Source organism: Salmo salar, chromosome ssa05, assembly GCF_905237065.1.
Source record: "Salmo salar chromosome ssa05, Ssal_v3.1, whole genome shotgun sequence".
Lineage (NCBI taxonomy): Eukaryota > Metazoa > Chordata > Actinopteri > Salmoniformes > Salmonidae > Salmo > Salmo salar.
This window is the reverse complement of record NC_059446.1, coordinates 24,970,980-24,983,573: the sequence shown is the minus strand read 5'-3', so window position 1 is coordinate 24,983,573 and position 12,594 is coordinate 24,970,980. Positions and strand designations below refer to the sequence as shown.

General features: G+C 43.1%; 1 protein-coding gene across 6 annotated transcripts in view; it reads left to right on the top strand.

The window, feature by feature from the left end:
- elf1 (E74-like ETS transcription factor 1) overlaps positions 1–12,594 on the top strand; it is a 75,858-nt gene that overhangs the window by 19,559 nt on the left and 43,705 nt on the right. The gene's annotated exons all lie outside the window — the stretch shown is intronic.

Here is a 12,594-nt window from a genome sequence, read left to right as displayed (position 1 = left end):
TGCTTCTTTATGGGTGAATGGTTGGTTCAAACCAAATAGCATTGTATGTGTTCCTCATTTGTTTTTCTAGATTTGCGAATGAGTCATGAGAAAAGCAGAAGTACGACTTGCACAAATATAAATCGAGAAACAAGAGTTCATGTTGATACAATTAAAGACATTCTCCAGTACTTTTGTATACTTTATAGCCAGTAGTTCTGAAAGTATCTCCCATGAGCCAAAAGTGCCTCACGAAAATGGTGTACTACGTGATATGTGCACCACGTCATCTCTCTATCTATCTGGCGAGGGGCTGAAGCTCATTGGCTGAAACTAATTGCTAGTTAGTTTGTCATTGTCACATGTCATCGTTGTTGTTTTGCTTAAGAGTCATTGCCATATATGGCGTGCATTAGCAAGAGAGGGAACTGTAACCATGCCCCCTGACCCAGAGTCCAAGCCCCGTTACCAAGCCCCCTGACCCCAAGACCAAGCCCCCTGATCCCGAGACCAACCCCACTGACAGCCCCCCGAGACCAAGCCCCCTGACCAACCCCCCTGACCCCGAGACCAAGCCCCCTGATCTAGCCCCCCCGAGACCAAGCCCCCTGACCAACCCCCTGACCCCGAGACCAAGCCCCCTGACCAACCCCCTGACCCCGAGACCAAGCCCCCTGACCAAGCCCACGTGAGCGTTTACAGTTGGTCATGGTGTAGAAATACTTGTAATTCTCTTTCATGGCAACTCAGTAGACCATAGGCCATAAATCTCAAAAGGTTATATTATCTTTTTGCTAACTCTGCTTTGGCCCCGACGCTAGCCTACCTCTAAAATAATAAGTCATTAATTAAATAGTATCTAGATTCTAGAATGTGCTTCTCCCCACACCCTGTTGCATGGTCAGGTAAGGTTCTGTTTGATTTCAGGCTTGCTTATCAGGACCTGATCAGGCCACCGGAGCCCTGCATGAATGTTGATCTTCCTGTAAGGCAGAGGAGGATCAGCAGGTATTCGTTGCGACTCATAGTGGATGACAAACAAACTGGTGTTTGTTTGTCTCCTAAGCAGTTCACATCTCAACATGCTATTCTCACGTTAATGGTTTTTGTAGAGTTTTGGCGTGCCTAGTTGTGGTAGGTTTCTGTTGCTAAAAGTTGCAGCAGAGATAAAATCATGGTTCCTGTTTCACCAGAAACATGCTCTGCACTGACAAACTTTATTGAGGTTGGCAGTTAAAAATGTCTCTGAAAACACTCAAAACAAAGTGACCCCATAGTTTTTGTTGTATAGATCCTTTTGACCTCGAAAGACCCAAAATAAAGCAGTTTCATTCAATGTTGGCTCAATGATCTCCTCACATATCATTGGAGAAGCTTACACTCTGTCTTGTAAACCTAGTGATACTGTATTAAATCAGCCCTCTGTGGTTGTTAGTTATGAGGTCACTGTTTAGGTCAGCAGGGCCTACACCTGGAAAATGTTGCATTCAACCAGTGCTTTACACACTTTTAATATCATGAGTCAATAACCCAGTTGAAATATTGGTGAATTGCTCAGTTGTACCCCATAGCGATTCCCAGTTTGCATCTGAGCTAACTTTGTAATCATGCTTCATGCCCACCCTGGCCTCTTGATTTGGCTTGTAAATGAGGCACAGTACCTGAGGTTTGGCCATGAAGTGAGAGAAACACAACACTCCCATTGTTGACCTATTGAGTGGCTGTAGAGGGGCCTAGTTTCTGTCACAAGGGAGGGAGCGGCAGAGAGGTGAAGAGAGGGAGGAACGGAGGGAGGGCAGCAGTAGTATCAGGTTGGCTCCTCACACAATATAGAGTCAACAAGTCTTAGCCTGTAATTAGATCATTTGGCCTGGCCGAGGAGGAGGAGTAGGGGTGGATTTAATCAGCCCAGGCTTGACATGCCCTCATATGGAACAGTACAGGGTTGGGTCTGTTCTGGCTCACATTTTCTCCCTTCACAATCCAGCCTGTAGTTGACATTGAATGACAGAGGGCGGCAGTTTGTTCAAGCTGTTTCGCGGTTGATGGGTAAATAAGCAGATTCTGTGGCCTGCTGGCTTGTCAGTTGTGTTGCTATGACACATTAACAAAAAAAATGTTCTCATATCGATGGTGCTTTCAAGACAACTGGGAACTCGGGGGGGAAATAAGGTAAAATCATGACGTCAGTAATCTTCAGTCAGAGCTCTAGAAAGATGCCCGAGTTCCCGACTTGGAATTCCGAGTTGGATGACCGTTCCAAATTATTTTTCCCAGTCGGTGCTCGTTTTTTCCCCCAGAGTTCCCAGTTGTCTTGAACCCACTGAAGTCGGAAGTCAGAGATTTCCCGAGTTTCCAGTTTTTATTTTACACGGCATGTATCTCAGGTGATCTCTGGTAACGGGTGACATGATCTCAGGTAACGGCAGTGACAGGAACCTGTTTGGGTGGGTAATTCTAGGTTAGGTTGTGGTCCCCTTCTTTCTTTTGTTATTAGGGGCTTTCACACACATCTGAGGCCTGAGTGATGGGAAAATTGGCTGTAACAAGTCACAATGTGCTCGAGGTGATCTGAATTCTACACCTCTGGTTTGAAACTCTGCCCCATCTTTATTGTGGGGAATGCTGCAGGCTCAAGCTAGCCAGAGACCGATGGAGACATACATGGACCCATTCAGTATCAATAGCCTTCATGCTGATGGAAAAAGTGGTATACAGTAACTATGTGTTTAACTGTTCATTGTCACAATTGTGTGTAGAGAAGGACCAAGGCGCAGCGTGCTCCGAGTTCCACATTTTATTTTAGTGAAACGTTACAACCACCAAAAAAAAAAAGAAACAACCAACAAACCGTGACGACAGAGGTGCTACATGCACTGACTCAAGATCCCACAAACAACAGGTGGGAAAAGGCTGCCTAAATATGATCCCCAATCAGAGACAACAAGATACAGCTGCCTCTGATTAGGAACCATATCAGGCCAACATAGAAATACAAAACTAGAGTACCCACCCTAGTCACACCCTGACCTAACCAAAATAGAGAATAAAAATAATCTCTAAGGTTAGGGCGTGACAGTTCATTCTAAAAGTGCAGGGATCCCAAGTGGCGCAGCGGTCTAAGGCACTGCATCTCAGTGCAAGAGGTTCAGGTACAGTCCCTGGTTCAAATCCAGGCTGTATCACATCTAGCCATGATTGGGAGTCCCATAGGGTGCCGCACAATTGGCCCAGCATCGTCCGGGTTTGGCCGGGGTAGGCCGTCATTGTAAATAAGAATTTGTTCTTAACTGACTTGCCTAGTTAAATAAAGGTAACATTAAAAAAATGGTGGCAATGGTCACATTTGAAAGATCTAGTGCGCTGTGTTGCCTGGCTGAGGTTCCTTTGTGTTGATCCAGAGGTGGATTTGCATCGCGTTTCCATACTTGTCTCTCCATTTCCATTGAGTAAAGCGCAGCTCTCCCAATGTTGCAACTGTCTGAGACGCACACAAACAAGTTGAGACTCGCAAGCCATTGTTCTGAGGTACAGGGGGAACCAGAAATGCAAGCTGGGTGTCTCAATACTGGAAGCAGGAACATAGGGCAAGATTTCTGCTCACACCAGAATCGGAAAACCTGAAAAAGGAGATGATGATGCTGATGTGATCTTGTTAGCTCACATAGAGCAGTGACCTATCTCTAAAGAGCCAAAATTGAGCTATGCCAAGAGTGTGCAAAGAAACTCAAATATAAAATACATTTTGATGTATTCATTATTATTCTACAATGTAGAAAATAGTAAAAATAAAGAAAAACCCTGGAATGAGTAGGTGTGTCCAAACTTTTGACTGGTACTGTATGTCACTGATCAGTTCCATCTGGTTAACATTTAGCTCCACATTACTAATTATTTTAACTGGCACAGGCCATTCAGTATTTGGATTCAAGTCACTGTTAAAGACATACACTGGTACTTTGGTGACTGAGAAAGTTTTTTTTTGAACTTTCAACTTGGGCTGGATGTGTCAATGTGTAGATTATGCATGTATGAACTATGAGCAGAATGACTGTCTTACTTCAATTAGCCAATTTTCCTGAAGATGTGCCATGCCATTTTCCCTACCTTTCCCCCCACGCGGGCCAGCCCCCTAGCAATTCGAGTTCTAGCCAATGAGCTTCAGCCCCTCGCATTTGAGTGACCGTTAGCAAGGGGCCTGCCCAGCGTTATCCAATGAGGTTGCAGAGCGGGCATAACGGCTCAGTGGACACAGCAAAAAGAGAGAAAGCAATGACGTGGTGTACCTATCTGTACATATGCGACGTAGTAAGCGATTTTCGGGGAACACTTTTGGCTCGTGAGTGCTACTTTCAGAAATACTGGCTAAAAAGTATACAAATGTACCGGAGAATCTTTTTAATATCTGCATGATTATCATCCTTAGTTCAAGTGACTTACAAAGAATCATGAGAGTTTTGGGGAATGCAAGCTAGTCAGTCTCTCAGGCTGGTTTGGTTTGTGAACTAGGGAGACCAAGACCATGTGACCACACATCTTACTCATGTTTGGGGGACACGCTCCCGTCTACCTCCCTAAGTCTCTTTGTCCTCAGCCTCACTGGATCATTAGCCACCTCTATTACCCTCCCCCCCCCCCATCCCTCCCTCCTTCCTTCCCACACTAGCCCTGTGGAGTGGGCAGCAGCTTGTTGTGGTAATAAAATAAGTCATTTTCCAGGGAAGAGGGTCGTTTGTGGTGAAAATCAGATCACACCTTCCTATTGATAACGCTCCCGGTTATTCAACATCAGGGCTGTGAGCTGAGGGTGCGGAATCTTTCCAACTCTGGGAGTAGGGTTGGTAGTGTCAAATCAAAATCATATTAAATGGTATTTGTCACATGCTTCGTAAACAACAGGTGTAGACTAACTGTGAAATGCAGAGGTAAAGATAAAACAAATAATTTGGAAATAGTGATACAAGCAATAAATACACAGTGAATAACAAATAACAATAACGAGTAAAAAATAACATGGCTATATACAGGGAGTACCAGTACCGAGTCGATGTGCAGGGGACGAGGTAATTGAGGTAGCTATGTACATATACAGCAACAGGGTGCCTTGGGTAATAGGAGTCATAGCAAGGCTAGTTACTGATATATCATGGAATTTCAATGGGATCCATCGTCTTGAAAAATAGTTAGTCAATATTAGGATTCTTTCTTAGAAAGGACATCTGGTGAAGTGAGTCAGCAGGATACTGCAGGAGTATGTTGCTTGTCTTTACAGATCAACCTTAACCCACTTCCCATTAAAACCTCAATGATTCAGTAGCGCCTCTTGCTATCTGTCTTGCTATGATATCTATCATGGAAACATCACATGTACGTGGGCGGCAAGAGACGGATTGTTTTTCTGAAATGTATAGGTTCAGTAATTGATGGCTTACTCATACAGACAACATGGCTGTTCTTGTTTAGTGAAGAGATGGTAGGTGGAATATTGACATTTCCACCAACTGACATCTCCAAAGAGCACAGTATAGTGCTGTGGCCTCTGCACATGCATATACAGCATCATGTTTCCAGCTGCATTGGTCCGGTCCCACCGTTCATGAGGTAACATGCCTCAAAAATACATGATAGTGCTTTAACTGCAGGACACATCAAGCCCAATACTACCACCTTCAAATGTCTGACCATCAACCAGTCATTTTAATCCAACTTCTTCTTCTTCTCCCTATGTAGTATCGCTATCATTTAATATCAACCGCCACATACTTCCACCTTCAATAGCATCAGCCATTCTAACTTAGGCACCGGGAGAACATTTTCATATTTTTCATGTGGTTTTCGGAGGTTTGGCTCCCAGACGCCGCAGCTGCACTGGTGTCTGTGGCTGGTCGGGAGTGGAGTGGGCCTCTGCATTCAGTGGTGTGGAAAACTGAGCCCTGCCTTTTTAAGCCTTCCATGACTCCAGGAACACAGACTTCTCCTGTGTCTGCTTTGCTCTGAGTCCTCAGTCAGACACATGCAAGGGCCCACAGTTAAGAGACTAGCTCAAAGCCTTGTCTGTCATCTTCCATAACTGCCCATGCCCCCCCCCCCAATCTGCTGATAAGCAACTGCTTGCTAAGGTTACAGTTAGGCTAAGGTTTAGAATAAGAGTTAGAGCTAGGGTTAGGATTAATAGATAGTTTGTTGATATGTTACTGATTGTCCATCTGTAGATGCTCTTCAGACTATCGATACAGTTACATATCGCAATATTTGTATTTATTTATTTATTTTGCTAGGTAGTGTTAGCTAGCACTAGTCGACTGTACCTGCAGCAGAACTCTGGTATTTGTCGCCCTATAGCTTGTTCTCCATCTTCTTTTTAAATAGTGAGCCAACATGTTTTCAGCACTTTTATTTCACACCAAAGAGACACCCTCAGAACTTCTATCAAGTTCAAAGCCTAGTTCAAAAATAATTTGACAGTTGTGAATAGCATGAGAACAGTGTGAAGTAACAGACACATGGTGGCTGTTGGACTGATGTGAGAAACCATGGTACCACCATGAAATGAAACTATTTCCTGCATGCAGATTGGTCTGTAATGGGCAGGTTGATAACTAACAAAACGTGGGTCCTAAAGGTTGCAGCCAAGGATGGCACAGATATTTTGTACAAAGATAGTTCTATAGAATGTAACAGTGGAACATATGTTGATAAGTATGTACTCACAATGCAGTTAATTCATTTAGGAACTCCCACTGTACCCAACATTGACAAAGAAAACATGGCTAAAAATAATATGATGACCTAAGAAGCCTGCTCATATTTCTGTCTGAGAAGAGAAGCTAGAACTGCTCCTAAAATGATCCATGCTGCCCTGGCCATATCAAAGTTCAATGTTAATGCAGTCAGAAAATTGCATCAGAGGCTGGCTGGGAATGGCTTCCAGGGGATGAGTGTGAGTTTCCAGGCATTAAGCTCTTCCAAAGCAGCCGCACTAATACAGTAATGCAGCAGAGATCAGTCTGAATCGATACAGACTGATGTGAGAGGAGAGGGAGGATGACAGGGAATTAATGTTGTCTGTGGTTTGGAGCATGATGTACTACAGTACCCATAATGTCTGTTACCTCACCAATATGTGGTTTAACTGCATCTAGGACAGGTTAGTACATGCACGCATATTGTTATTCCTTAAATAACGTGCATTGGGATTGCCATGTGTGTTTTCAATAGTATGCATGTTTTATTCAGTTTATTTAAGCATTCTAGACCATTTGGATGACAAATTGGGTTAGATTCACTTAGGCTGCGTTTGCACAGGCCGGCCATTTCTGATCTTTTGCCCAATTATTGGCAAAGGAGCTGATCTGATTGGTCAAAAGACCAATTAGTGGAAAAAGAGCTCAGCATTGGGCTGCCTGTGTAAACTCAGCCTTAGATGCTCGGTGAAAGTGAAATCCGTCAAGTTTTTGAGTGTCACTTCAAAACCAATGTGATAATTTTTTTTCCCTTGGCAAATTGGCAATCAACTTCCACATGGGTCGAAACTTAGAGCAGCTTTGTCCCGTTTGACCTTGATCACTACCTGCTCTCTCAGGTCCTGCTCCTTAGTTACAGTGCCTTCGGAAAGTATTCAGACCCCTTGACCTTTTATACATTTTGTTACGTTACAGCCTTTTTCTAAAATGGATTAAATAAAATAAAAAACTCAAATCTACACACAATACCCCATAATGACAAAGTGAAAATATTTATATTTTTTTATTTAGCAAATGGATAAAAAAAGAGAAAAGAAATACCTTATTTACATAAGTATTTAGACTCTTTGCTATGAGACTCGAAATTGAGCTCAGGTGCATCCTGTTTCCATTGATCATCCTTGAGATGTTTCTACAACTTGATTGGAGTCCACCTGTGGTAAATTCCATTGATTGGACATGATTTGGAAAGGCACACACCTGTCTATAAGGTCCCACAGTTGACAGTGCATGTCAGAGCAACAACCAAGCCATGAGGTCGAGGGAATTGTCCCTAGAGCTCCGAGACAGGATTGTGTCGAGGCACAGATCTGGGGAAGGGTACTAAAAGATTTCTGCAGCATTGAAGGTCCCTAAGAACACAGTGGCCTTCATCATTCTTAAATGGAAGAAGTTTGGAACCACCAAGATTCTTCCTAGAGCTGGCCGCCCAGCCAAACTGAGAAATCGGGGGAGAAGGGCCTTGGTCAGGGAGGTGACCAAGAACCCGATGGTCACCCTGAAACAAGATTCTCTGGTCTGATGAAACCAAGATTGAACTCTTTGGCCTGAATGCCAAGCATCACTCTGGAGGAAACCTGGCACCATCCCTATGGTGAAGCATGGTGGAGGCAGCATCATGCTGTGGGGATGTTTTTCAGAGGCAGGGACTGGGAGACTACTCAGGATGGAGGCACAGATGAGTGGAGCAAAGTACAGAGAGATCCTTGATGAAAACCTGCTCCAGAGCACTCAGGACCTCAGACTGGGTCGAAGATTCACCTTCAAGCAGGACAACGACCCTAATCACAACCAAGACAACGCAGGAGTGTCTTCGGAACATGTCTCTGAATGTCCTTGAGTTGACCAGCCAGAGCCTGGACTTGAACCTGATCGAACATCTCTGGAGAGACATGAAAATAGCTGTGCAGCAACACTGTGCCAAGCTTGTAGCTTGTAGCGACATACCCTGTGCCAAACTTGTAGCATCATACCCAAGAAGACCCGAGGCTGTAATCGCTGCCAAAGGTGCTTCGACAATCACTGAGGAAAGGGTCTGAATACTTATGTAAATATGATATTTCCGTAATTAATAAATAAATTAGCAAACATTTCTAAAATCCTGTTTTTGCTTTGTCATTATGTGGTATTGTGTGCAGATTGATGAGGGAAAAAAACATTTAACCAATTTTAGAATAAGGCTGTAACCTAACAAAATGTGGAAAAAGTCAAGGGGTCTGAATACTTTCCGAAGGCACCGTATGTTCCATTGACGGCTTCAAATTGTTAAATTGAGTGTCTGCGCTCCCGTCACTGTGAAGGATGACATCATTTACATCATTATCCTCCACTCTCAGAAAGATTCGGTTTAAAAATTGATGCCAGTAAATTGATGCTTGAAAGTAGTGCGTACACTTCAGTTCATAATTTATTCCCTACCCACTCTGCTTAGTTCCTCACGTAGAGTAGGTCTTTGAGGGTTGTGTGACTGAAAGACTCATTCACTGCACTGTCAGTGTGTGTGTGTGTGTGTGTGTGTGTGTGTGTGTGTGTGTGTGTGTTTGTGTCAGGGTTGGGATGCAGCCTGTGTTTTCTCAAACACACAACCCCTGCCAGTGACACACAACCCCCCCTCTTTCTCTCTCTCTTATCACAGAGCCTGCTCAACAAACCTTCTCCCTCTGCCCGTTCCTAAGCAACAGCCACTCCTTGTTTACCTATGCGTTTTTGCATTGTGATTCTCATCAAGAGAAGTCACAGGCACCCAGAGATGGCTGTCTGTTCCCTTTATTCAAAGTAGTGAAGGCTACCTTGTTTGTTAGACCCTACATGTATGTTGTGTGCGGATTGTGTAATATGTTTTCCACCTAGTATCATATACATGATCACTCAGCTTTAAAGTAGGCCTACTACGTTACTTTCACCTCCTATGGTTGAATAACAACAGGTCGCCATTCAACCCCTCTTATACAACAATGCTTGTCTGTCTCTATGGACATGTCGTTTATTGTCCTCCTCATCTCCTGCATCAATGCTGCACCTTCCCCTCTGCTATCATAAACAAACGTCCTGCTTTATAAAGTCTGGCCGGCGCTGCTTCACAAATATTGACCTGTACTGGCTCGTCTCCCTCTCTCCCACCTGCACCCAGCCTCACACAATACAATACTCTGCAATGAAAACCAAATTACAACATGGTCAAATGTGGAATTGAATGAATAGAACATGAAAAACCACAGCAATTTGATGGATGTCTATTCTATGATTTTGAGCAGAATCGGTGAATCCCAAACTACCCCCTCGCTCGGTGGGCCCTCAGTTATGTGTTGCTGACGAAACTCAGAGGGTGACTTCCAGAGTAGCGAGGGGATCAGTAAACCCATCAACTTCGGGTCACACTCCTGACTTGAAGCATGCAATTCATGTTCCCCTTTTAAATAATTAAACGAGAATGAAATTCAAATCCCCTATCGTTTTACCTCAGTAACTGTTAAACATGTAATTTGGGACGTATTCCATTTGTTTTATGTGTCAAGTCTCTAAATCAGACACAAACGCACTTGTCATATAATTAGGCACGCCTCTCAATTCTTTTGTAGGAAATTGTGCAAACTCCAAACATGTTGGGGTGTGTGTTGGGATAGCACTTCGCTCTGGAGCCTGCATCCTTGCTGGCTTGGTCGAAGTGGTTATTGGAGGGCTTAATTAGCACGTACACCCTTGATCATTTTCACTCCCTCAGTTTTGGGACACTTGTGCATATGGCGGCGGCGTGGGAAGGGTGTGACTTGGGATTCAGCCTTTGACTGCTCCTGATGTCACTGAATGCATAATGTGACCAAATTTGACATCATAAGTGGTGATTTCGTTACATGTTTTATGTGAAAGTCTTTCAAGGATGAAAAGCTTAATCATAACCTATACAATGACAGTGGCTCGACTTCAAGCAACATTATCCTAGAGCTCTTTCCTTCGCTTAACCCTTCCCCCAACGTCCTTCAGTTCTGACAACATGATGTGACAAAGACGACAAGGAAAGGCCAAGTGCAGAGACTAATCTTTACTACTACTGTAACACCTCAGGCATGCAATACCATACCAAACGTCACAGATGAATGAATACCAAGTGAATTTTTGGGGGGCTGGTTAGTTTAGTAAGTAAATCATTTTTTCCAGTGGTGTAAAGTACTTAAGTAAAAATACTTTAGTACTACTTCAGTAGTTTTGGGGGTATCTGTACTTTACTATTTATATTTTTCACAACTTTAACTTTTACTTCACTACATTCCTATAGAAAATATTGTACATTTAACTTAATACATTTTCCCTGACAACCAAAGGTAATTGTTACATTTTCATTGCTTAGCAGGACCAGAAATTTGTGAAATTCACACACTTATCAAGAGAACACGTGGTCAACCCTACCGCCTATGGTCTGGCAGACTCATGAAACACAAATGCATCTTTTGTAAATAATGTCTGAGTGTTGGAGTGTGCTCCTGGCTATCCGTCAATTTTAAAAACAAGAAAATGGTGCTGTCTGCTTTGTATAATATAAGGAATTTTAAATAATTTATAATTTTACATCTACCTTTGATATATTTGAGAAATTACATTTACTTTTGATACTTAAGTATATTTTAAGCCAAATACTTTTAGACTTTTACTCAAGTAGTATTTTACTGGGTGACTTTCACTTTCACTTTTAGGAATGGGTACTCTTTCCACAGCTGATTTCCCCTCATGTCCCTCTGGGATGTGTCTGTTTGACATCATGGAGGAATGACTCATTCTTACAAACTTCTCATATTGAGACTGGGGTTGACTTGACACACACTTTTACAGGCTCTAAGATTAGATATATAATACTCTGGTAACCTGGCATTTCATTGTCTGAAGTCAAATAAAGTCATTAAGAAGAGGTGGTGTTCTCTCAGTTGTCTAGGGTGAGAGTGGTCCTGGCTGTCAAGGTTTTAGAGGGTATCAGAATGTAAGAGCTGATTTGCTGGTTGTTTAGCTGTTTACCGACAGCTCACGCTTAGTCTTAATTTTTAAATCTCTGCTAAAGCTGCAAATAGTAATTTCACCACTTATTTGTGTGATTTCTAACTGAATTGACTCATCCACAGGAATTATGCCACAATTTTAGTTCCTCATGAGCTTACTCAATGCAGTACTATAGATGCATGCAAGTGATTTGTTTGAAGGGGCAATGTCTTTGAATTGATCATGTTTCAAATAAATACAAGAAATCTTGTGTATTTTTTCCCAAAAATGTATCAAATTAAGGGGACATAGGACATGTGCTCACTTCAGTTTCCCCCTGTTCTCAGTTTCACTGCCTCTGGATGCATGAAAAAAAGCCTGGTCCCTCACCCAAAGACAAGTAGCTTTTTTTATAGCATTTGACCCCAAAGCCTGCGAGAAGATTGAGGCCAATGAAGCAGAGTTAAGCTCCTCTTTCTTTAGGCATGCTGACTGTGTGTGTTGCTGACTTGCAGCATGCCTGAAGATGGGTGGACACACCAGCCTGCTTGTGTCCAAACCTGTTTTGGTATGTACCGCTCTGAGCAGCCAGGCCCCCACTCCCAGAAGGAGCCAAAGCCTCAGTGTTCTGATAGTGCTAAACGATTTGAGGGCACTATCTCAGTACAGACTTGGTATGCTATAATTTCTGCCTCAAGCAACTACTGGAGAAACAAAAGTATCTTGACTGCATTTTCCTCATCGTTTTTATAACAGCTGTCTATGGAACCATGGTTCTTAGGGTAAGCCTTGCAAACTGGCATGTCAGAAGTATTATCTGTTGGAAAATGCAGAGCAAAGTTTCAAGGTGCCTTGGTCTGGTCGTCTGGTGAGGTGAAAAAGCAGGAATCTCACGGTCAACTTTGTT